This window comes from Armigeres subalbatus, chromosome 1 (genome assembly GCF_024139115.2).
Source record: "Armigeres subalbatus isolate Guangzhou_Male chromosome 1, GZ_Asu_2, whole genome shotgun sequence".
Taxonomy (NCBI): domain Eukaryota; kingdom Metazoa; phylum Arthropoda; class Insecta; order Diptera; family Culicidae; genus Armigeres; species Armigeres subalbatus.
In genome coordinates, this window is record NC_085139.1 from 60344919 (window position 1) to 60369256 (window position 24338).

The 24338-nt window shown below is 38.4% G+C and overlaps 1 protein-coding gene across 12 annotated transcripts in view; it reads right to left on the reverse strand.

Moving 5' to 3' along the window:
* The window catches only part of LOC134226083 (sodium/potassium-transporting ATPase subunit alpha), a 209110-nt gene that overhangs the window by 54434 nt on the left and 130338 nt on the right, over nt 1-24338 (reverse strand). Inside the window, exon 1 of one of the 12 annotated variants that reach the window (XM_062706700.1) lies at nt 6510-6672. The exons of the other annotated variants lie outside the window; for them this stretch is intronic. The gene's annotated coding sequence lies outside the window, so the exon portion shown is untranslated. Of the gene's footprint in view, nt 1-6509; nt 6673-24338 lie in introns of those variants that run through there. 12 annotated transcript variants of the gene reach the window in all.

Here is a 24338-nt window from a genome sequence, read left to right on the forward strand (position 1 = left end):
TTTTCATCTCACTTTTAGGGGGATTGATCAGTAAACTGAATACCTCTAAAGAATCGTAATATTTCCTAATTTGTTTATTTCAGGTAAAAAAGCTTAAACTTGTTTTAAAATAAAGCAAAACATCCTTTCATGACTGCCTTTCATGCGAAATTGATCAAAGAACCCACGATTCTTTCATTTGGTCGTCTGAAATACCTTTTTTCTATTTATATCGCTTTGCTCTCTGTCTTATGACGATCACGACCTTTTCCAGTACTGGTCTTAAGAACAAACTTCTTTTAATCCCTACACTGCCGCTAAGACACAAACACTAAGATTATGCAGCATTATCGTGGATGGTCACTAAATAACAAGAATTTCTATACTTGTTTTCTTTTCTACGGAAATTAATGCTTTAAAATTTTACCTAATTTGAATAAAACCTTACAATATTCAGAGAATTGTCGCACACACACTTTTACTCCAAAATACTCAGTTGTTTATAACATGCCGTCGAAACAATAAGAACTGCGGCGCGCATTGTAGGTACAACTCATTCAATCGACAATTTTAAGCGTTAAAATGTTTCGAAAACTGTTAAAGAATCTTTGGTCTACTGAGCTACATTGCTTACGAAGGTGATTGGAAGGCCAAAGACACGAAGCAACCCATCAATAGGATCAGAAGCAGCATCTGGAAATGGCTGCCGTCCAGCGGTCATGGGATACCAGCAAGATTAAGCTACGCCGCAAGGCGGACCACGCACCATTAACTATTACAATTACGGATTGAGCTGTACTTCTTTGTAGATTTCCTCACGAGTCATTCTTATCATTTCCGCTATTTAGTAGCCACCCGTTAAATACGATGTGTGGGATCCAGAGATTGCCCACAAACGGTCCGACTTTACTTCCTGGGAGCGTCTATAGGGTCCCTTATAGGACACTTGGATTGCGCTAGTTATTCTGTGGCTATAATAACAACATGGATCAAGAGCTGTCATGCTACTTCGAATTGCGTTCTTGTTGGACCAAGTTTGAAAAAAATAAGATTATTGGGATTATTAAAAAAAATAAAACATACAAATATAAGATTTCGTTAAGGAGCGGCTGCTTCTGTTGTTTTCACTTGCTAAAAGTCGTGTGCCAAAAACTCGAGCTTTCTTGTGCTTTTCGAAAGTGGTCGGACTACAACTTCCAATATGTTGCAAGCGACGCGAAGTGGGTTGTATACCAGGCTGACAATACCAGCTCGAAGTTGATTGAAGTAGCTGAATGGACTGGCTGGCTGGCTGTTAGCGATGAATGTCGTTCAAAATAGTGACTTTAGTGACCAACGATGAAGAAAAAGTGACCAAATAGTGACTTTTGTATGAAGTTTTGAACCCGGTATAGAGCTACAAGTTGCATTAGGATTGTTACGGTACCATTCGTAGATTTACAAATAGTGTTTTATTTTTGAAATCCTTATCTAGAATGCTATCAGAAATCAAGAAAAAGCAAAAACAACAAAAGCATGAGGATTACTGCTACTGGCCACGCTCATTTTCATCGTAAAGAGTGAGAGGATAGAAGCAACAGGCCAGTGATTGCGACACTCTTATAAGTACCACGGAGTTGGATATTAAGGATGGTATTCGTCGGATCAGCCAGAAACTAGCCATGTGACCATGGTATCTCATATTAAGTAACACACTACGGGAAGGTATCTACCAGGCCTCTTGAAAGAAGGCTTCCGAGCCTCTTGAAAGAAGGCTTCCGAGCCTCTTGAAAGGAGGCTTCCGAGCCTCTTGAAAGGAGGCTTCCGAGCCTCTTGAAAGGAGGCTTCCGAGCCTCTTGAAAGGAGGCTTCCGAGCCTCTTGAAAGGAGGCTTCCGAGCCTCTTGAAAGGAGGCTTCCGAGCCTCTTGAAAGGAGGCTTCCGAGCCTCTTGAAAGGAGGCTTGAGCCTCTTGAAATGAGGCTTCTGCGCCTTCTGAAAGGAGGCTTGAGCCTCTTGAAAGGAGGCTTCCGAGCCTCTTGAAAGGAGGCTTCTGAGCCTCTTGAAAGGAGGCTTCTGAACCTCTTGAAAGGAGGCCTGAGCCTCTTGAAAGGAGGCTTCTGAGCCTCTTGAAAGGAGGCTTCTGAGCCTCTTGAAAGGAGGCTTCGAGCCTCTTGAAAGGAGGCATCTCAGCCTTTTGAATGGAGGCTGCTCTGCCTCTTGAAAGGAGGCTTCCGAGCCTCTTGAAAGGAGGCTTCCGAGCCTCTTGAAAGGAGGCTTCCGAGCCTCTTGAAAGGAGGCTTCTGAGCCTCTTGAAAGAAGGCATCCGAGCCTCTTGAAAGGAGGCTTCCGAGCCTCTTGAAAGGAGGCTTCCGAGCCTCTTGAAAGGAGGCTTCCGAGCCTCTTGAAAGGAGGCTTCCGAGCCTCTTGAAAGGAGATTTTCGAGCCTTTTGAAAGGATTCTTCCGAATTTCTTAAAAGAAGGCTTTCGAAATGAGGCTTTCGAACCTCTTGAAAGGAAGATTCTGAGCCTCCTAAAAGGAGACTTCAGAGAAATTTATTCGAGTTTCTACGGTAAATTCTTTTGAATTTCCTCGGGAATTTTTTTTCCGAATTTCCTCGGTTTTTTTTTTAATTTGTTCGGGAAATTCCTTTCGAATTTTCTAGGCAAATTTGTCTGAGTTTCTTTGGGAATTTTGTTCGAATTTCCTTTAAAAACTCTTTCGAATTTCCTTAAGAAATTCTTTCGAACTTACTTGGGAAATTCTATGAAATTGATAATTTATGGTATGGTAATTTATTATTAAATTTAAATGAAGTTTTTGAGATTTTGAACTCGTCGTGGCATTCTGAGTATTTTTCTTAAATCTAATAAAACGATGGTCGTCTAATGAACTTTAATTTCTAAATGGCAGACTTCAGTATTAAAGTTAATTAAAAATGGGTGGCCAAACAATCTCGAAATAAAAAATCCTTTAAATCTAATTAATTCTTAAGAATCCGACCAATTCGTTCACCACCAAACTATGGATTAACCAATCATAAATGGATTTAACAATCATGAAAAACTTTCATTGGCGTTTATTGCTCATTATTCTCCCTGACGCTGAGAAAAATCAAACATCATTTTCGTGTGATGAAACTGAGGCTGTTCACTATCTTTGTCACCGGAGGGTACTAAAGCTCACCAACAGACGCGGTTCTGGTTCCAATAGTTCCAATAGTTCTGTACTTGAGGTTAGCATTTTGACAAATTCCATATGTGAAGAAAAAGATTATGGTAGACATGAATAGAAAATAACCTCAAGATTTTCACAACATACTTGGAACTTCTTTGGTGCATATTTCCCAAACTCAATGTATTGCTACCAGATTCACATTTGATTTGGTTGATAATAACAGGTATAAATGATTTTGCTTTGAACTTTTTCACAACAGGCAATGTAAAAATAGTGGCAAAATGGCTTGTAATACAAACAGCAACCCATATTTATCTTTCGTATGTTCGAAATCAACAATCACTCGTCCCAAGTGGGCTGAAAAATAATCCACTTGATAGTGACAATGATGTCGACATTAAGTCCATTTCGCTCGAGTCGTTGGTCTTTTTTTGCTGTTTGTCGTCCAAACCAAACGTAAGCAAGCCGGCTGGAGGAATAATTCTGGTTGGAAATGCAATATATGAAGATTCATAACGATAAAAGTTCTCAACCGTAGCATAATGGGCCAAGGTTTGAGCCGTTGAGCCTATCAGAAAAGTAATCTGAACCGACAGTTTTCCGAAAAAATACAAAAATGACACTCGCGAAAATGTTTCGACTTGCTGCCGTCAATGCACATTACGATCTCCACAAGAGCAAAGTGTGTTCCTTTGGGTAATATTACTCACCAACGTTGTTGAGCTGGGATTGCTTCGACAACACTGTCATACAATCACAGGTAATGCTGTCAGACTTTCAAGGAAAGAAACAACTGCTTTATATTCCACAGTTGATTGCGTGATAGAAGTGGCAATACGCCACCAGAAATAATTATGAAGAAACATGATTTTCATACATTTTCATCATGTTTGGAGATCGAGATCTCGATTCGTAGCGATTTTTTCCTTGTCGGGTTTTTTTCTTTACTGCGACCATTTTTTAACTATTGTAATATATCTAATGACAAATATCATTTTGGAGGTTTTCCTATGAGCTTGAAATCACATCAATTCGGACAATGACCTGTAATGAGGTTTAAAATAATTTTAAAATGTGGCGAGTCATGGAAACATTCGAGTAATAAAATTATGTACATCTGTCTTGATTTTGACCACTAAATCTTGAAATAATTATAAAGACACCCATTATTTATTTGAGGTTCCAAAGAAACGCGTAAAAGTAAGATGCATGCATGAATATAACTTCCATTTCATAAAAAATTAAGCCATTTTAGGCCTGCACCAAAAAAAAACCCATCGAAACGAACAGAAACGATATTTCAACCTCCTAACATTCGAAAATCGAGCTTGTTCAACAGTGTAGGCATAAAAACGCAAAACATTAACCGTCATCATTGTGAATACGGTCATGTTCAGAACTGCTATGCAAAGATGCTTCGAAGAAATCGGTTGTACATTTTTTTTTTCGCTTTTAAGGATCATCCTTAACAGACTACCTTCGTACACAAAGTCCGTAGACTATTTCGAGTAGCCAGTTTGGAATCTGTAAAGGGATATGTCATCATAGCTACGATAAACCTGTCGAATATGCCTGTAAAAGAGCAAGTACTGATTGCGATATCCAAGGTATGTATAATAAGCTAATACTTAGGTACGGCAACTCCACATGGACAAAGTCACTCAGCGAGAAAAGTAAGCTTCAAACGTTGAAGAGCTCACATAGCTTATTGTGCCTAAGGACGATTAGCACCTATCGCACCTGGTACGACCTGTGTAACTGTGGGGATGATGCCCATCAGTTAGTAGTTTTAGTTATAAATACAGACTGTGAGTGGGCAAAGACCATGAAGAAGTAATCTTCCAACTGACACAAATTCGATCGGACCATGACTTTAAAAGTATCTAATTTGGTTCGGGTTCAAATTGTCCCCACAATGTCCAGAGTGTCCTTTAGTGAATGATTCATGGCATCACTACATTATAACTATCTCTACGGTTTAGACCCTAACCCGGGTAAACTGACCTAGAGAGATGTGTACGAATGTAGGGTATCCGTGTCGACAACGACTCAAATAAACACTGAAATAAAAAAGTACATATTCAAATGCATGCTTGATTAGTTGACGAACCGCATCTTTCAAGGTCAAACCGCATCTAACCCAAATCCGGATTGTGACCTACATATGCGAACAATCTCGAAAAACGCTTAATCACAATCACCGCACGTTGTACCTACTCTGGTAAGAGAATGTACACACTACAGATTCATCTTCACTTTAGTCACAAACACAAGCACCGAAAACCCGGCCGCCACACGGAGAGATAAGAACCGAGTTTCGGGCTTGCGCCAAGCCGAAATGTCAACGCCCCGGAATAGGACAATCAAAGCAATCTCGTTCGTTTGTTCATATTATTGGAAACGTGCTGTGAACGTTGTGCGATGATACAAGATTTTGATCCCCAGTCCGAATTGGCAATCGTCAACACCATCCCTCCTATCGGGACAGTTATTGTTAGAACCGGCTGAAAATCGCCATTACGTCACATTAGCTGCCGCAGATAATTGTACCTTAGTTGTCGGATGTTTCACCGCACTCTTATCGGAATATGTACTGAAATGATGATGGTAGCGATGTTCAAATTGAATGATGTGGTGTAAGAATGCGAGTACGAGATTGGACAATGTCGCACGTTGTTTACTGACGGAAGACAAAGTGGCACGATAGGCATGTCTTTTCGCTCATGAGGAGAAGATCTCATGTTCAAGTTCTAACATTTATTGCATTCTAGTCATATTAGTCAATAGATACTAAAATGTACTTGAAATCAAGTAATTCAGTTGGAATGCGGTTGAACAATTACCTTTGGGTGACTAGAATTGAGGTGTTGTCCAAATTGATCTTCCCTGTATCCAATCAATCTACTAAGGAAAATATTTAAGCATTTAATCACATCATTTTCAAAGAATCGAGATTCAAATCTGTTATTTACTGGAAAATGAACACAAATCATACGAATAATCACAAAATTTTTCTATTTGTTGTATGTTCTGGTGAGTGTGATTGGATTTTGCATACTGTTTTCGATATTTCTAACGCGACGCACTTCCTAACTCCAAGGTCCCTTAAATACTCTGTAAGGGAGAGTTCGCTGTACAACTAACTCTTTGTTGTTTGACATTAGAAGGTCCATCAGGTTAGGTAAGGAAAATATCCGAAATCAGTATAGCTGCCAATCAGAGTTTATTGTGTCCCAAGCTCGTTTTGAACGCCAATTTGTACAGAAATGACTTTTTTTTTTGACTGCGTCGCCACTTTGTTTTATAACACAGTTGGATTTAACAATGTGATGTGTACAAACTTAACGAAGATGTCGCAGACACGGAGAATACGTACTGGGCAAAGCTACCGACGTTTTATGATGTTGAAATTTGTTGAAAGCACAAAGTTTGGGGTGGGGGAGGAAAACGACTCGGTGGTAGTTGAGAACCTCTTCCTCGGCAACTGCTCGGGTTCTGCTCTTTATGGGACAATCACCAGACGGCTGGCAATATCAACTCTGTGATAAGTCCGAATCGAAGAATGTGGCAGCGAAAAGAAAGGAATAGAGAAATATTGGAGAGGAGAGAGAAATATTTGTTAGTAGGGATAATATTTTTATTGCGAGGAATATTGTTAAGGATATTTATCATCGTTTATGTTTGGGTTCCAACGGACGATGGTTTTGTTTCGTTCTGTGATAGTTCCGAATTGGTTTATTCTTATATTTTATAGTAACTGATATTTTGTTTCAATTAAGTGTATAAATATTGTTCACACATTAAATATAACTAGATTAGATATTGTTATGGATGAAAATTATGTGACAAATCAATAATTACCAATTTTTTTCAGTTTCTTTCGAATTTTGTTGGGCAAAATGTCAATTAAAAGAAGCAGTTATAACACTTCTGAAAACTTTTATGAATTTCCAAAACATTCTTTAATAAATGTAATGACATTTTTCAATTGAAATTATTTCAATATTTACATTCCACCACTCAACGAGCGCTAAATAAGTTATAAATAGTATTAAGTATTTAAAATGGTTCGAGAGAACGTCCTTCAGAGTTTTATTTTTATTGTTAATGACATATTTGGACAAAATATGTTTACGAATCTGGTTAGCCATAAATAACATGAATCAAGATAGCATCAAAATGATAAAATCTGATTTGCAAAGTACTTTAGATGACATTTCTGGAAATAACTGCAAAAACCTTTAGAAAGTTGCTGCTTTTTGGCATAGCTGCTAGCAGCTATAGGACTATCGGAGAAATTCATTCTAATTTCCATCGGAAATTCATTCGAATTTCAAACGGAAATTCATTCAAATTTCCAACGGAAATTGATTCGAATTTCCAACGGAAATTGATTCGAATTTCCAACGGAAATTGATTCGAATTTCCAACGGAAATTGATTCGAATTTCCAATGGAAATTCATTCGAATTTCCAACGGAAATTTATTCAAATTTCCAACGGAAATTCATTCGAATTTCCAACGAAAATTCATTCGAATTTCCAACGGAAATTCATTCGAATTTCCAACGGAAATTCATTCGAATTTCCAACGGAAATTCATTCAAATTTCCAACGGAAATTCATTCGAATTTTTTCCAATGGAATTTCATTCGAATTTTTTCCAATGGAATTTCATTCGAATTTTTTCCAATGGAATTCCATTCGAATTTCCAACGGAAATTCATTCGAATTTCCAACGGAAATTCATTCGAATTTCCAACGGAAATTCATTCGAATTTCCAACGGAAATTCATTTGAATTTCCAACGGAAATTCATTTGAATTTCCAACGGAAATTCATTTGAATTTCCAACGGAAATTCATTCGAATTTCCAACGGAAATTCACTCGCATTTCAAATGGAAATTCATTCGCATTTCAAACGGAAATTCATTCGAATTTTCAACGGAAATTCATTCGAATTTCCAACGGAAATTCATTCGAATTTCCAACGGAAATTCATTCTAATTTCCAACGGAAATTCATTCGAATTTCCAACGGAAATTCATTCGAATTTCCAACGGAAATTCATTCGAATTTCCAACGGAAATTCATTCGAATTTCCAACGGAAATTCATTCGAATTTCCAACGGAAATTCATTCGAATTTCCAACGGAAATTCATTCGAATTTCCAACGGAAATTCATTCGAATTTCCAACGGAAATTCATTCGAATTTCCAACGGAAATTCATTCGAATTTCCAACGGAAATTCATTCGAACTTCCAACGGAAATTCATTCGAATTTCCAACGGAAATTCATTCGAATTTCCAACGGAAATTCATTCGAATTTCCAACGGAAATTCATTCGAATTTCCAACGGAAATTCATTCGAATTTCCAACGGAAATTCATTCGAATTTCCAACGGAAATTCATTTAATTTCCAACGGAAATTCATTCGAATTTCCAACGGAAATTCATTCGAATTTCCAACGGAAATTCATTCGAATTTCCAACGGAAATTCATTCGAATTTCCAACGGAAATTCATTCGAATTTCCAACGGAAATTCATTCGAATTTCCAACGGAAATTCATTCGAATTTCCAACGGAAATTCATTCGAATTTCCAACGGAATTCCATCGGAAATTCATTTGAATTTCCATCAGAAATCCATTCGAATTTCCAACGGAAATTCATTTGAATTTCCAACGGAAATTCATTCGAAATTCTAACGGAATTTCATTCGAATTTCTAACGGAAATTCATTCGAATTTCCAAAGGAAATTCATTCGAATTTCCAAAGGAATTTTATTCAAATTTCCATCGGAAATTCATTCGTATTTCCAGCGGAAATACATTCGAATTTCCAGCGGAAGTTCATTCGAATTTCCAGCGGAAATTCATTCGAATTTCCAGCGGAAATTCATTCGAATTTCCAGCGGAAATTCATTCGAATTTCCAGCGGAAATTCATTCGAATTTCCAGCGGAAATTCATTCGAATTTCCAGCGGAAATTCATTCAAATTACCAGCCGAAATTCATTCCAATTTCCAGCGGAAATTCATTCGAATTTCAAGCGGAAATTCATTCGAATTTCCAGCGGAAATTCATTCGAATTTCCAGCGGAAATTCATTTGAATTTCCAGCGGAAATTCATTTGAATTTCCAGCGGAAATTCATTTGAATTTCCAGCGGAAATTCATTTGAATTTCCAGCGGAAATTCATTTGAATTTCCAGCGGAAATTCATTTGAATTTCCAGCGGAAATTCATTTGAATTTCCAGCGGAAATTCATTCGAATTTCCAGCGGAAATTCATTCGAATTTCCATCGGAAATTCATTCGAATTTCCATCGGAAATTCATTCGAATTTCCATCGGAAATTCATTCGAATTTCCATCGGAAATTCATTCGAATTTCCAGCGGAAATTCATTCGAATTTCCAACGGAAATTCATTCGAATTTCCAACGGAAATTCATTCGAATTTCCAACGGAAATTCATTCGAATTTCCAACGGAAATTCATTCGAAATTTAAACGGAAACTCATTCGAATTTCTAACGGAAATTCATTCGAATTTCCAAAGGAAATTCATTCAAATTTCCATCGGAAATTCATTCGAATTTCCAACGGAAATTCATTCAAATTTCCAACGAAAATTCATTCAAATTCCTAAGGAAATTCATTCGAATTTCCAACGGAAGTTCATTCGAATTTCCAACGGAACTTCATTCGAATTTCCAACGGAAATTCATTCGAATTTCCATCAGAAATTAATTCGAATTTCCATCGAAAATTCATTCGAGTTTCCATATGAAATTCATTCGAATTTCCATCGGAAATTCATTCGAATTTCCATTAGAAATTCATTTAAATTTCCATAGGAAATTCATTTGAATTTTCATCGGAAATTCATTCGAGTTTCCATCGAACATTCATTCGAATTTCCATCAGAAGTTTCCAACGGAAATTCATTCGAATTTCCAACGAAAATTCATTCGAATTTCCAACGAAAATTCATTCGAATTTCCAACGGAAATTCATTCGAATTTCCAACGGAAATTCATTCGATTTTCCAACGGAAACTCATTCGGATTTCCAACGGAAATTCATTCGAATATCCAACGGAAATTCATTCGAATTTCCAATGAAAATTCATTCGAATTTCCAACGAAAATTCATTCGAATTTCCAACGGAAGTTCATTCGAATTTCCATTAGAATAGAAATTCGAAAAAATTTGATTTGGAAATTCGAAAGAAACTAAAAACTTTTTAAACCTGAAACTCAAAAAAAAAAACTCGGTTGAAATTCGAATGAAAGAAAATGCTACACAATTTCGATAATTTTTTTCCTACTTTCCAAAAAAAAAATTGTTAAAAATTTCTAAGAAGAATTTTCGACTGAATTCAAAAGAACCAAGTTTCGACTTTCCAACACCAATTTTAAACAATACAGACCTACAGACATTTTATTTGAGTAGCGTGCTCTCAACTCGTTCAAAGTCTAATCTATATTATCGACCGATCGATTTTCACGATTAATTAAACTATACGAATCTTAGACGTAGAATACGAAGCTACTATAAAATTTGAGACCCAATCTTATAGAGCAACCAACGTGTTCGTACCTTCAAATGGTGTGAAACATTTTATTGTTACAACCTCGACCAAAACGCTAGTCTTTCGGTTCTCCGAAACTTACATTATTGTAATTGTAATAAAAAACGTGATTTCGGCTCCGTAACGCTTCATATCAAATGAGCCTTCCAAATAAACGATAGATAGAAAAATCGGTTCTTACGAAAATTTCTAATCGATTGGTAAAAAATCGGTTAAGAAATTAAGGACTTGTTGGCAACTAAAGTCTATCATTTTTTCGTGACGCGTTCATTTTAAACTTGTTAAGTTCCAAAATGTATTCTACTTCAAAAGTTGTGTTTTTGCTACCAAAATGCATTTCTTAGCATTATTTTTTTCTGATTATAAACTGCCTTCCTCTCGAATGACGGAATGAAAGAAGCAAGCAAGCAAATTCCTCCTAATCATATCAAAAACCCGAACCTCGCCGAACAAACAACTGTTGCGTAGTTTCCAGACAACAACAAACAAACACCTTGACCGATCGCCGTCTCTGATGCCTTTACACGATGCAAATGACTTGCTGGCTGATCGAGTTTTATCATCGCTTATCGTTCCTGCTCCGTTGTTTTGTTTGGCCGATGCTGGGGGAATTTCCGTAGTTTAAGCTTTCTACTAATCATGCGGAATGTTTTTGTGAGGAATGAAGATCATGTCATAATATCATTTGGATACATTTTTTTCGATCTGGTCCGTCACATTTTTGCTGGTTAAATCGATTCCTTAACATATGTCTTAATGAAGTTTAAATCCAGACCCACGAACTTTAACAAAAACACTGGTTTCGAGATCTTGTGTGAATTTGCGTCGTAGATATAATGCTCATGCACAGCCCATCACATTGGTGTTGTAAAGCCAGGTGAAGTCGTTACGATGAGTCGACATATTTCAATGGCATCGGATAGGTGCCAAGCATTATTAATAATAATTGTAAACAAATGTGCGATCTTTTGCTCTTGGACAGCTTATTTAGAAGATTCAAATCATTCGATCATTTCACGTTTGCTCTCTAGATGCATAATAAAAGTCAAATGGTTTGACAATTGAGTTTTATTGACAGATATCGATTTTTTTCTTATTCGCTTCATTGAATCGGATGAAAGCAATAAATTCACTGGATTATAGTACAAGAAAAATAGCCATTATCAACGTACAATGTAGTTCCGGCTATTCGCTCCGGTGATAACACTGAGTAAGCAATTTATTTGCGGATGACAACCACGTTGATCTTCCACTTTTATCTTATCAGTGTGCCTTACATGCGCTGATCACATTCTCGTCGGACGGACGAATGCACACCGAAAACACCCTTTTGTAAAATTCGACAATTTAGATTATGCAACTTGCGTTTCATTGATGGCAGCTCTGATTATTATCCGCCAACGAAAAAATCACGAGACGCACTCGCCGGCAGATTGATTGACTGATTTATTCAAGTCACAATCGGAGCGTGGCGGTGCGCGTCTCATCGATCAGACTCACGGGTCCACCGGATAGTTTTCAGCTGTTAAACTTGTTCGGATCCAATGTAGGTATGTCTAATGCCGTCCCATAGAGTTGTTTATGTAAAATATATCTCTCGGCGCGAACTAGTGCAACCGGTTGCCCTCAACCGTGGAAAATAACACATCAATACTCGATAGTCATGATCTGCTGGTTTGTATATGAGGTTTTTTTTCGTTTCTAACCGACACCAACAGCGGACGGAAGATCCAATCGGCTTGAAGGTTTCGCTCGAACTAGACTTGTTCAACAGTCAAGATGGGACGGGGGTCTCCCATCGGCGACCATACGACGATGAGCGAATGTTTTATTCATATAAATATTTGTTGCAGGCCGCCTCAGTACGAGCTCGTTTATGTTGAGTAACAAATTGATTTGAAACGAAACTGATCTCCATAATAGATCGGTGAGTAGACTGCAGAATTGGGCGATTAAAAGCTCGTTTTAGGGTGAGATCGTTATTAAGGTGATGCGATGCGATCAGCTCATGCGACATATTTACAAAACGATAACATTTTATCGTTTAATCGTCAAATTGATCTAACATTTACAGCCTGATCAACGTTTTTTTTACGAGCGATCGTCACCAAGAGTAATCGAAATCGATCACAAAGACGTGCTGCGATGATGCCCCTCACTAACGACGAATTGAACAGTCAGAGACGACCCCAGTTTAGATATCTACTCCAGATAAGGGCAAATAATTGTATCGACCAGGCAAATGAATGAACAACGCCGCGCGCCACTATATGAACTGATGGCTCGGACCGAATGAATGAACGTACTTTGCTCGATTTGATACAACAACTGTTCGACTGATCGACCGACCGAATGTGCGCGGCCCCATGTCGCCGCGCCATGTGGGTGGTGTGCGATGGGGAGGTGAGCGATGCGTTTCACAGCAATTTTGCACTGATTTTTATTGGCTTGTTGTGTGCTATTTTGATTCCACGGCCGCGCGATGGGAACTTGGGCGACACGGAACACGGGAAGGGAACGTTCGGCACCGTGTGGCCATTGAAATGGAGAACAGTGACGATATAGCTGGCGATCCATTGATTTCATGGCAACAGCTGATGGGCAAGTGCGGTTCAATTGAGCGATCATTTTGATGGGATTGCCGGAGGAAGGTCGGAATAAATGTTTCCAACTTTTATTACCTTGACTCTGGGAAAAAAATGGAACTGGATGGCGTAGGTTATGAATGCGATTGCCATTGCTGGATTGTATAATGATTGATCTGCTTTGTAGAACTATTTATTATGTAAAGTTTGAGGGGAGGGGCCGTTTGGGCGAAAACCATTTGGTAGAATGCCACTTGGCTGAAGGCCACTTGGCTAAAGGCTACTAGGCCGATAGTTGTATGGCCGAATACACCGTTTGGCCAAACAGACCATTACGCTGAAAGTTGTTTGGCCAAACAGGTCATTTGGTCGAATAGGTAGTTTGGTCAAATAGCCCGAGTAGACGAAAATAGCTCAATAATATCAAATGTTGATAAAATAGCAAAATGAGATATGGACATGATTGATATAAGAGATAAAAGATCAGACGACAATATCAATATTTTGCACTGAAGTATCATGAGAAGATCAAATTATGCTATTTGTAATAAGTGATCAATATCAAGTGCCATTAGTTTGTTCTTATCCAGAGCATATCTTGATATTTAAATGATGTTTCGGTGCAAATTTTTGATATTGTTGCCTGTTTTTTTATCTCTTATATCAATCAAGTCCATATCATGTTTTGTTATTCTGTTCATGGCTTCTGCCCGGGAGGTCATTTGATTTGGCCGAATAGGTCGTTTGGCCGATAAGGTTATTTGGTCGAATGGGTCATTTGGCCGAATAGGTCAAATAAGGGGCCCTCTTTAGCCGTGCGGTAAGACGCGCAGCTACAAAGCAAGACCATGCTGAGGGTGGCTGGGTTCGATTCCCGGTGTCGACTTCTCGACTTCCCAGGGCATAAAAGTATCATCGTGTTAGCCTCATGATATACGAATGCAAAAATGGTAACCTGGCTTAGAAACCTCGCAGTTAATAACTGTGGAAGTGCTTAATGAACACTAAACTGCGAGGCGGCTCTATCCCAGTGTGGGAATGTCATGCCAATAAGAAGAAGAAGAAGAAGAAGAAGAAGAAGAAGGTCATTAGGCCAAATACAGGCTTCGGAATTCTCACTCTTATGAATAAAAACCTGCGAATAATTCATTAAGCGGAGTGTGATTTTTCATGTACCCCTGTGAAGTAGTATTCTCACACAATATTTTTATCCGGATAGAATGGCGGGTGATAAATTCGTGAGCACCGGCACGCCAGCTAATTTAATTTTGCTTCACAAATTTTGCTTTTCGTCGCCTCTCCAGACTAATTTTACAAGCACATTAACAAAAATTTAGAAAAACTGCTGTATTGAACCTTCTACTTATCGTGGCGCATTGTCAGATTCAATCAGTTCGGAGGAGCAAAGTGATTTTCGCGAAATATGGAAAGAAGGATAACATTTTTTTGCAATCGCTTGTGCCAGAAGTTTATCGCACTATAATTTTGTCCGGATAAAATGGATGGTGGAGACATCTGTTGTCGCTTGAAGAAGTGAGAAATCCAACCCAAAAGTTCATTTGTCCAAATAGGTCATTTGACATATCAGTTCCCACTTCTAAATAATAATTTCTCACTTCTCACTGCGACGAGAGACGTCTCTCTTCTTACTTCGCTTTTCCCACTTTTCAAAATGACAAGAGATAAGTGAAAAATGAGGAGTGAGAAGAGAGACATCTTACTTCTCACTGTGAAAAGTGAGAAGTGCGAAAAGAGGAGTGAGAGTAAGACGTCTCTTTCCTCACTTCTCACTAATCATTCCTCACTTCTCACTGTGAAAAGCGAGACTTCTCACTTCGCGCTACTCACAGAGAGAAGTGAGGGATAAGAAGTGAGAAATGGTTAGTAAGAAGAGAGACATTTCATTAGTGAGACAGCTGATTAGTGAAAAGGGAGAAGTGAGACGTTTCACTTCTCACTTCTCACCCTTCACTTCTATCTGTGAATAGCGCGAAGTGAAAAGTTAGACGTCTACTCACTTTTCACAGTGAGAAATAAGACGTCTCACTCCTCTCATCTCACTAATATTTTTTTCACTTTTCACTACAAAAAGTGGGGAGCGAGATGAGAAGGGAAACACCTCTCTTCTCACTTCTTATTTCTTACTTCTTATTTCTCACTTTGCAGTGAGAAGTGAAAAATGATGCTTTTTTTTGAAAAGTGAGAAGTGAGATGTCAAATGACCTCTTGGCTACATTTTTTTTATAGTAATATATTTTCATAGAAATTTGGTTTATCAGCACTGCAAAATTAAATTTTGGCTTCTCACTTAATCTTCCGGGACTCGCATACTCCTGGATCACCCATGCAGTCCCGCCCCTCTTGTGAATGACAAGCGAGCTTTTTTCGAAGGTGTTGTACTTTTTACAACGGTGCGAGTATCGGAAGGTTAAAAAATAAAGTTTGAATATCGTAGAATAGGCCCATTCTACAAAATTCTAACTTTATTCCCAAAGTGCGGAGCCGAAGTTCAGCTTTGCAAAGGGGAGAAACCAAATTTCTATGAAAATGCATACTTTTGTGTGTGGCCCCAAAAAACTCCAAAATAAACTTCGAGATAATATATTAAGCATTCCGAACAAGTTTGTAGCATACAAGTTTGTAGCAATACGATATCTCTCTGATTTCGTTAGAACTAGCTTAACTGGTAGTCTCATATACACTAAAGTCGTCAAGTTGTACATTTCAAACAAAATCAATGCTTCCTTGATCCACCTTGGGATTTTCTAAACTCTAACCCTTTACTCGGCAGTCTCCTAGACACGCCTTGTGGTATTGCAAACCACAAACCATTTTCCAGCGATCTCCCGCGTTTTGTGATTTTCCAAACCACAATCCATTTTCCAGCGGTCTTCCAGCCGCGCTTTGTGATTTTCCAAACCACAATCCATGTTCCAGCGGTCTTCCAGACGTGCTCTGTGATTTTCCGAACCACAATCCATTTTCCAGCGGTCTTCCAGACGCGCTTTGTGATTTTCCAAACCACAATCCATTTACCAGCGGTCTTCCAGACGTGCTTTGTGATTTTCCGAACCACAATCCATTTTCCAGCGGCCTTGCAGACGCGCTTTGAGATTTTCCAAACCATAATCCATTTTCCAGCGCTCTTCCCGAAGCGCTTTGTAGCAATACAAACCCATTGCCTTGTGTATTTTTAATCATCAAATATTTTAACACATTAGGACATAAACAAATTGAATTCAACTCACCTATTGAAATATGAGTCAGGATCCAACAAATAACCTGGCAGGATCGCCAAAATGTGTGGCCCCAAATGGCCGGAGTGAACTGTTATGACAGCAGCTCTCCGTTGGTGAGTGTGCACACCACGGAGGTCTGCTCAGAAGAGGCCGAGTCATGGCTTGCTGCGCACTGATCGACACGCTGATGCGCAACAAATGAACGTGCCAAATAAAATCCATCAACCTAAATGCATTTTCAAAGGCCCATTCTACAAAATTCAAACCTAATTCTTAAAGTGAGGAGCAGACATTCTGCTTTGCAGAGCAGACTACCCAAATTTCTATGAAAATGCTTACTTTTGGGAATTAAATTCCGTTTTTAGCAACAAATGAACGTGTCAAATGAAATCCAACAATTTACAAGCATTCTACAAGGCACATTCTTCTTAATTCAAGCTGTATTCTCAAAGTGAGGAGCCAAAATGCAGCTTTGCAAAGCAGAGAAACCAAATTTCTATGAAAATACGCATTTTTGTGAATTAAAATCCATTTATCTCAAAAACAGGACGTGTTCCTCCTTTGTTGATGTCATCGTATTGTCGATAAAGCAGTTTCGCCTTATTTTCGAAAGTAAAAACTACCATGAATATTGTTGTTTTCTGATGTATTATTTGACAGTGACAGCTGGAAAGCATGATTGAAACAAATATATACAATTCAGTAGAAAACTGAAATGGGCGTCTGGTTTGAAAAATCCAACTTCGCTAGTCGCCCATTTCGGTTTTCTACTGAATTTATGATAAATGTTGTTATTCATAAATCAATGCAAAAGTATTGATGATTTGAAGCAGAATCCGATTGATTCTACCACTTTTTTTCTTCGTTTTAGTGAATTTTGCTCAATTGGCTTTTGGCCTGTGCAACATTTCAGAACGAATCAACCATCAGCCCAAAACGTCAGGCCCATATACAGTAGCCGTCCGACAACTGCAAAATGTTTACTTTTCAGTTAACGAATGCCGTTCGATAACTGCAACGCATTCTAGACGTCAAACGGTTGTCAATCGACGTCAGATGCAATAAAAGTGCATCTAAATGTGCAGCGCAATGCAGCTGTCATTGAGTTTGACACCAGTTGGAAGTTCAGCGGTCCGATAACTGTAAAACTGTTGCAACTATCGAATTGCAGTTTAAAAGCATTGCAGTTAAATGACTTGCAATTATCGAACGTCTACTGTATATTAACTTTCAATGGTTGAATCAAGTGCCCTGCGGTGTGTTGCTAGTGCGTTTGAATCATATTATTCTGTACGTCAAACAAGACCGAAAATGTTGAGGAAGCATTTTTCATCTATTTTTAAATTTCAAATTAAACAATGTTCCTTTCGATTTTTGAGTCGAAAGAATAACTGATGTGTTAAGGATGATTAACTTTATCGTTCCTTGAAAGAAAATCGAATATCGGTTTTTCATTTCAGGACCCAAATTGGTCGATAAGTTCAGAGTTGGTTTCCTGCGCCCTTGGCGAAATCTTCTTTGGCCGCCCCTCTCTTATTAAGGAAAAAATATGCAATTTTTTGCATTCTAATAGCATTGTGAATCTCGCCTAAAAAGGAGATTAAAAAGTTTTGTGGATTGAACAAGCGGAATTCTGCGGCTTGCCTCTGAAAAGTTTTGTAAGGGCAAGTATGTAAGGAACTTTGCAGAATTGTGGACATTTTTGGATCGTCGTGTGGAATCTATGAAAACATCTATTTGTTGTCTTTGTTTTAGAGCTTTTCAGTCCTGGACTTGTTCTTTTCTAGAAAACATCCAAAACGTGCTAGAAGATTGCAGGATTTTAAAATCGTGACAAAAAAATTACATATTTCGGATAGATGGGACAACCAACTCTGAAGTCGGTCGAATTCGCAATCGCTATCGGATTTCAGATCAAGCGAAATCCAACTTTACAATGGGTTTGTCAGTGGTTGTAAACCGCTATTGTTCTTCGTTAGGTCAATTAAATCCAACTTTGAAGTGGACGGAATTGTCATCGGAGACAGAATTGGCCACAAAATTGCATGAAAAATTTTGCTAATTCACGAAACCCTTGAGAAATGATACCCGAAGTAGGGTAACCCAACTTGAATTTGACTTCAACATAAGTAGGACCAAGATGAATACACCACTAGGTGTTCCAATCTACCAAATTCACGATTCAGCCATCTTGGATTTTAGTATGGGAGAGCCAGCCGGTTTGTTTATGTTTTGCACCGAAAATGAATTTTTCACCCCCGCCTTCTTCTCGTCCATAAATTGGGCAGATTGTAACACCTAGCTGTGTATTCATCTTGAGTAGGACCTTGCGACGTTTTCTGAACTTAATTTGCTGCTGTTAATTTCCTCATTGGCTTTAAGTGAACAAGATTGTTGTGCAATTCTTTAACTAGTTTCCTGTGCCAAAATAACGATATTTGGATGACATTTCACTGAAATTAGTTTGTTCAAGAAGAAAGGCGTTACAGTGCGTTACGCTTCAAACCGCTATCGGTGAAAATTTTCGAACGCGCAATAAGTTCATCTCCAAATTGTGAATTTAAGGTCACTCCTGACGGAATCCAAGTTTAAAAGTGCTCGCGTTTTCGGGGGCACACCACTCGATACGGAAGCAACGCACAACTGTCATTTTTATTATTTCACGCATGCTGCGACGCACCAAAGCTAAATCAACAAAAATTACAGTTGTGCGCCGCCTCTGAATCGAGTGGTGTGCCCCCGAAAACGCGAGCACTTTAGAACTTGGATTCCGTCAGGAGTGATCTTAAAACGCAAGAATCTTGAATTCCAATTGAAAGATAAGACTGCTTAGGTGATCGGAGAGAATTGAAAATTTGACTTTGATTAGACTAAATTGAGGGTATCCAAAATGTGTACATTTGGGGGTCCAAAATATTTATCAACAACCGATGCTCATTTCAAAATTCAATTTAATAAATTTCAATTTCTGTCTATGAAATGGTGTGATGTCTGCTAGTATCAAACGTGTGATTTGATAAATATGAGCGATGTTGGTGAGGCAAAATAGAAATAATTCTATCCACAAATTTTCAAAAAACTTCATAAATATGAGATTTTCAAATCTTTTTTCTGCGCTGCCCAACCCGGCTAACCGCCGGCTAAGGCGCTGGATAAGACCTAAATATAAAACCTTTTTTTATTAATTTATGACCTAATCATATTTTTTTGATAAAGCGTCTACAACTGCTCGCTTCAAAAGTAGGCCATGCAATTGAAAAAATAGCTTAGAAAGTGACCACCATTCTTTATTTACGAGACTTTTAGCCCTAGACTGGCTCGTCTCGTTCAGATTATTATTTCTTTAATCAAAAATCATGATTGATGATTGATGATGAGTTATCATGATTGTGTTTGAATGAAAAGGACCGCTTCCCAAGGTGTAATTATAATTATTTGTTGTGATATTCAATTCTACCTTTCGAATTTATTTTGCACATTAAACCGTGAAATAGCTGTACGGGTTTAGATCCCATAACTTGGAATGCTTCCAGGATGCATGGATTTTGAATCAAGAGGAGTTTGTTTTAAGCATTGTGTTACTAAATTCTTCATTATTATTGGTTCATTATAATGAAATACTTCAACGGATTTTGTACTTCCAACTTTCAAATTTTATATTCATAAGAAAATTCCACTCATATTTAATGGGAAATTATTTCAATTTTTCATCAAAAGTCTGGAAAAATTTTTAACGTGCATGACGTGATCATGCAAGCTCGTCTATATGATTGACATCCCTGTTGTTCATCTATCTAATTAAATGCAATTAAGACTCCATCAGACCATGACGTTTATCATGTGGATAATAGTTTTTTGTTATATTGACCAATTTGAATTATTTCGTAAAAAAACAACAATTTTCGTCATGATATTCTTCCTCTGAACGAATTGCAAGAACCAAAAATTCCACTGCCGACAATTCCCCCACATCGGAGTCCTTTTCCTCGCGGTTCTCAAGTTCTTATGTAATGTTTCTTCTGCCAAGCCGATCCAGCGGACACACTCACACACGGCCGCGCGGAATCATGTGTCTCGCTTTTTGTGCCAATTCTTCGAAAGGCATTCATTACTTCCCTCGTGCGGAGAAATCGATTCTACTTCGACTACGACGACCACAACCGGTACTCCGGTAATTCTGCGTTATGCAATACATATTTCCATTCGTTCGGCGGTTCTTAAGGTAATTTTTTTTTTCTTCTTTTCATATTTTCCATCTCGGATCAGGTGATCCAATCCTAATCCTTCCCCCGAAAGAAGCAGCTTTAATTTTTCGCATCAAAAGAGCAGTTATTTTTAAAGGCTGACTTTTGTCCTGGTTCTCATTCCATCGCACTGACACCCGTCTTAGTATCGGTGAGTGTGGAGCGGAAGCGTATTGCGCAGAATCGCTCCCATATTCCCGTATGGGACGTTCACTCGGTTGCTCATTTGTTGCAAATTAAGAGGTGAGTGCCGAGCAAGTGACAGCGCTGGCACTCATCTAGTTTTCACATGCTAATGTTCTCGGTTACGAAATAAAATTACTTTTTATGCGAACACCAATATTATACCAAAAAATATAAGAATTCAATGACAAATTTTGATTTGGTAAATTCGAGAGCTCTCGACAACAAACATAAAATTGTATGCGTTGCTGTTACGAGCATGTGATGATGAAGGCACTCATGGCAGATTATGACATCCTTGGAAGTTTTTCCTGATTTAGATAAAGGAAAAAAACCAGAAGAGGTCGTTCGACTTCATTCGCCAGATTACAGGAATGGGCCAACAGTGTGTCTTTTTCCATCCAAACATAGATATGAAACGTACGCAAGAAAAATGTCTTTGTTCGTGCTCACTATCTGATCCCGAATAAACGCACGACGTGGGAGTCATGTATAGAAAGATGATTGTGATCGTTTTGGGGCCAGTATTTGCCAGCGGAGCCTCTATTTGCGATACACTTGTGATTCGCATCCGAGAAAACGGTGAGATGAAAGTGGGATGGCGGGCTTCGTGACCCAGATTTCCGCACGAAACAAAGACGACCGAACCGGATCAATTTAGTTGATGGGAACCAGTAAAATTCTAGGAACCGTCCGACCGATTTTATTGCAAGCGTAATAAAATCTATCGTACTTGGATTACGTATGTGCGATAATCAATCAGGGTATAACTCTCTTGCGAATTTCGATTCAAGCCAACCGTCGCTTCTAAACAAGCGCACAAACAAAATCAACATTTCGGTGTCCCTGCGGGATTCACACCTCCCAAACGGGAGACCTTGATCCAAGGCAACCCTAAATCTGGCCTCGAGTTTTGATTGCACAAGAAATTAAACCCAAGATCTCAAGTTCACGACTGAATCTACCAAGTGCGAAAACGTCCAATTATCGAGTGGTCGGTAACGTGGTGGACATTCGAGCGTGCTGTTCTGTGATAAACATGTTTACCCCGGCTAGGGCCTGTTTGAGCTGGCCGTAAGCGTAAGCGAAGGGGCTGTGATCGGTGTTTGTGGTTTCCATCAGATTGGGTTTGATAAAACTGGCTGCTTCCACTGGGCGGTTTGCATCCGGATTACAAACAAGCGTTGTTCCGCGTTCGTGTAAGGCCATTCCGAATGACATTGGATCGATTTTTCCCTCGATTTTGATTAGGTTTCGAAACAGTTTTTTATCAATTATCATCGAAGCATTCTATTCAATAGCATGAAGATCAGTAGCAATGGTTTTATTCTCTCCCTCGTATTAGCTATAACATTTTAATAACGAAGTCTTATAAAAAGTTAACCTTCAAACGAAGTATCTCTTGAGTTAGAAAGTTTGTAGTGCGCATGCAGACCAATATAATGTTGGCTGATTTTAAATTGGTTTGGATTATTTAAAAAGTTATAAAAAGCATTGGATGATGTTTTCGGAACTATAAAAAGATCTTATATTGAATTCCCAAAGAATACGATGACAATTTTTAGTCAAACCTAAACCACATATTTTTTTAAAATCTACTAATTGGTTGGGCTTAAGTTTAGAATGCAAGTGCAATCTGTTTTGCCATTGTTTTGATCATTTCGACGATATTTTTGCAGATCATTTGCATCAAAAAATTAGAAAATGTCAAATGACAATTTTGACAGGCACTAGCTTCAATTATGGGTCAGTTGTTATGGGAAATGAGTTTTTTTTTTCAAAAGGGGTTGAAACAGAGTTTTGCTTTTGGCTATTCAAAAAATTCAAAAACAAATTTTTAATTTGACGCATGCTTCTTTTTTTACAGAGAAATCGATCATAGAAAGATCATGGATGAGACTGATATGCGTTTGCATGCAGAGAATAGCACCACGGGGACAGGATAATATGTGCAACAAATTCTTACAAGTAACAATAGTGGCACAAAATGCTCGGTAAGCCCGACTTGACAGAGCGGCAGAAACTGTTTCTGTTCAATTAGTAGGAACAGAAGTACAGTCAAACCTCCATGAGTCGATGTTCTATGACTCGATATCGACTCATGGAAGCAAATTATTCCATACTAAAAAATATTTTCTGGGTTACTGTGATGGTCCCTCCAAAGAGCTTTCCAAGGATTTTCTATTCTACATCTCGATATTTCTATGAGTCGATGGTCCCTTCAATATCGACTCATGGAGGTTTGACTGTATTAAAAAAGTATGAGATTGCTAATGTCGTTACTGTTCGCGTGACTAACATGTAGGTTACTTCGACCTGGCAGCCAAAGTACCGGTACTACAAGTGTCAAACCGATATTGGTGATGAAACCAAACATGCACTACAACATAATGCATGAATTATTGCCAATTGAAGCTTGTTTAAGCATAATTTGGCCAAATTATTTAATTGACTACAGCGCCACTAGCGTTCTAGTGCTTATGCTTCTAATATTAGAACTGCTCACAATCAGCATGATTCAACCATAGTAGCCCGGATTTAGCCAAAAGAGATTAATCAGTAAATAAGGTATATGTCAAATTGATTGTTTTGATCTGCTTGTTCTCACTTGAGTTCACTTGGTTCACGGGAGAGTGCTATCAGATTGGACAAATCGACGTTTGAATCTTTGTTTACAAAATCACATACGTCCTTTGAATAATTAACCGAGAAGTGTGTAAATCGGGCTACTGTGAAGGAAAACAAGGACATTTTTGACACATATCGAGACGTTGATCACAAGATTTACAGCGCCATTACACACAAAATAAAGCGTTCCCGAATGCGTGAACCAGTAGTACCTAATACGTCGTGATATAAACCACGGATTTAGGAGTACCAGTCACGTTTTTCAGAAAACGTGACTGTTGTTCCCGAAATACTAATTTTAAATACGTCATGATCTTGTCAGTTAACGAATTCGTTTTGCTGAAAAGTACTCAACTGATGGTTGCCAATGTTGTCTACTGGCACGGTCTGCGCTGAGAACCGGATGAAAAAAATAGTCAAAACAATACGGATGGCTTGGAGAGCTTTTTCCCTTTCAGGAAAGCATCCATCGGTGTGCGGATCATCAAGGGAGGGAGTCACGGAATTGCACCGAAATGCCAAACAAAAGCACAGCAAGTCATCGATAGGTCCAGAATTAGTCAAACGATTGCAATGATCCACAAATCTAATGACTAAAGCATAGATTTAGGTCTAATTCTTGCGCATAACGGTTATGAAAACGGCACCAAATCGATGTGGCGAATATTCCGAAACTTTATATTTTTGAATGTTGGAAGCATTTCGAGGTTTAGTTGATGTCATC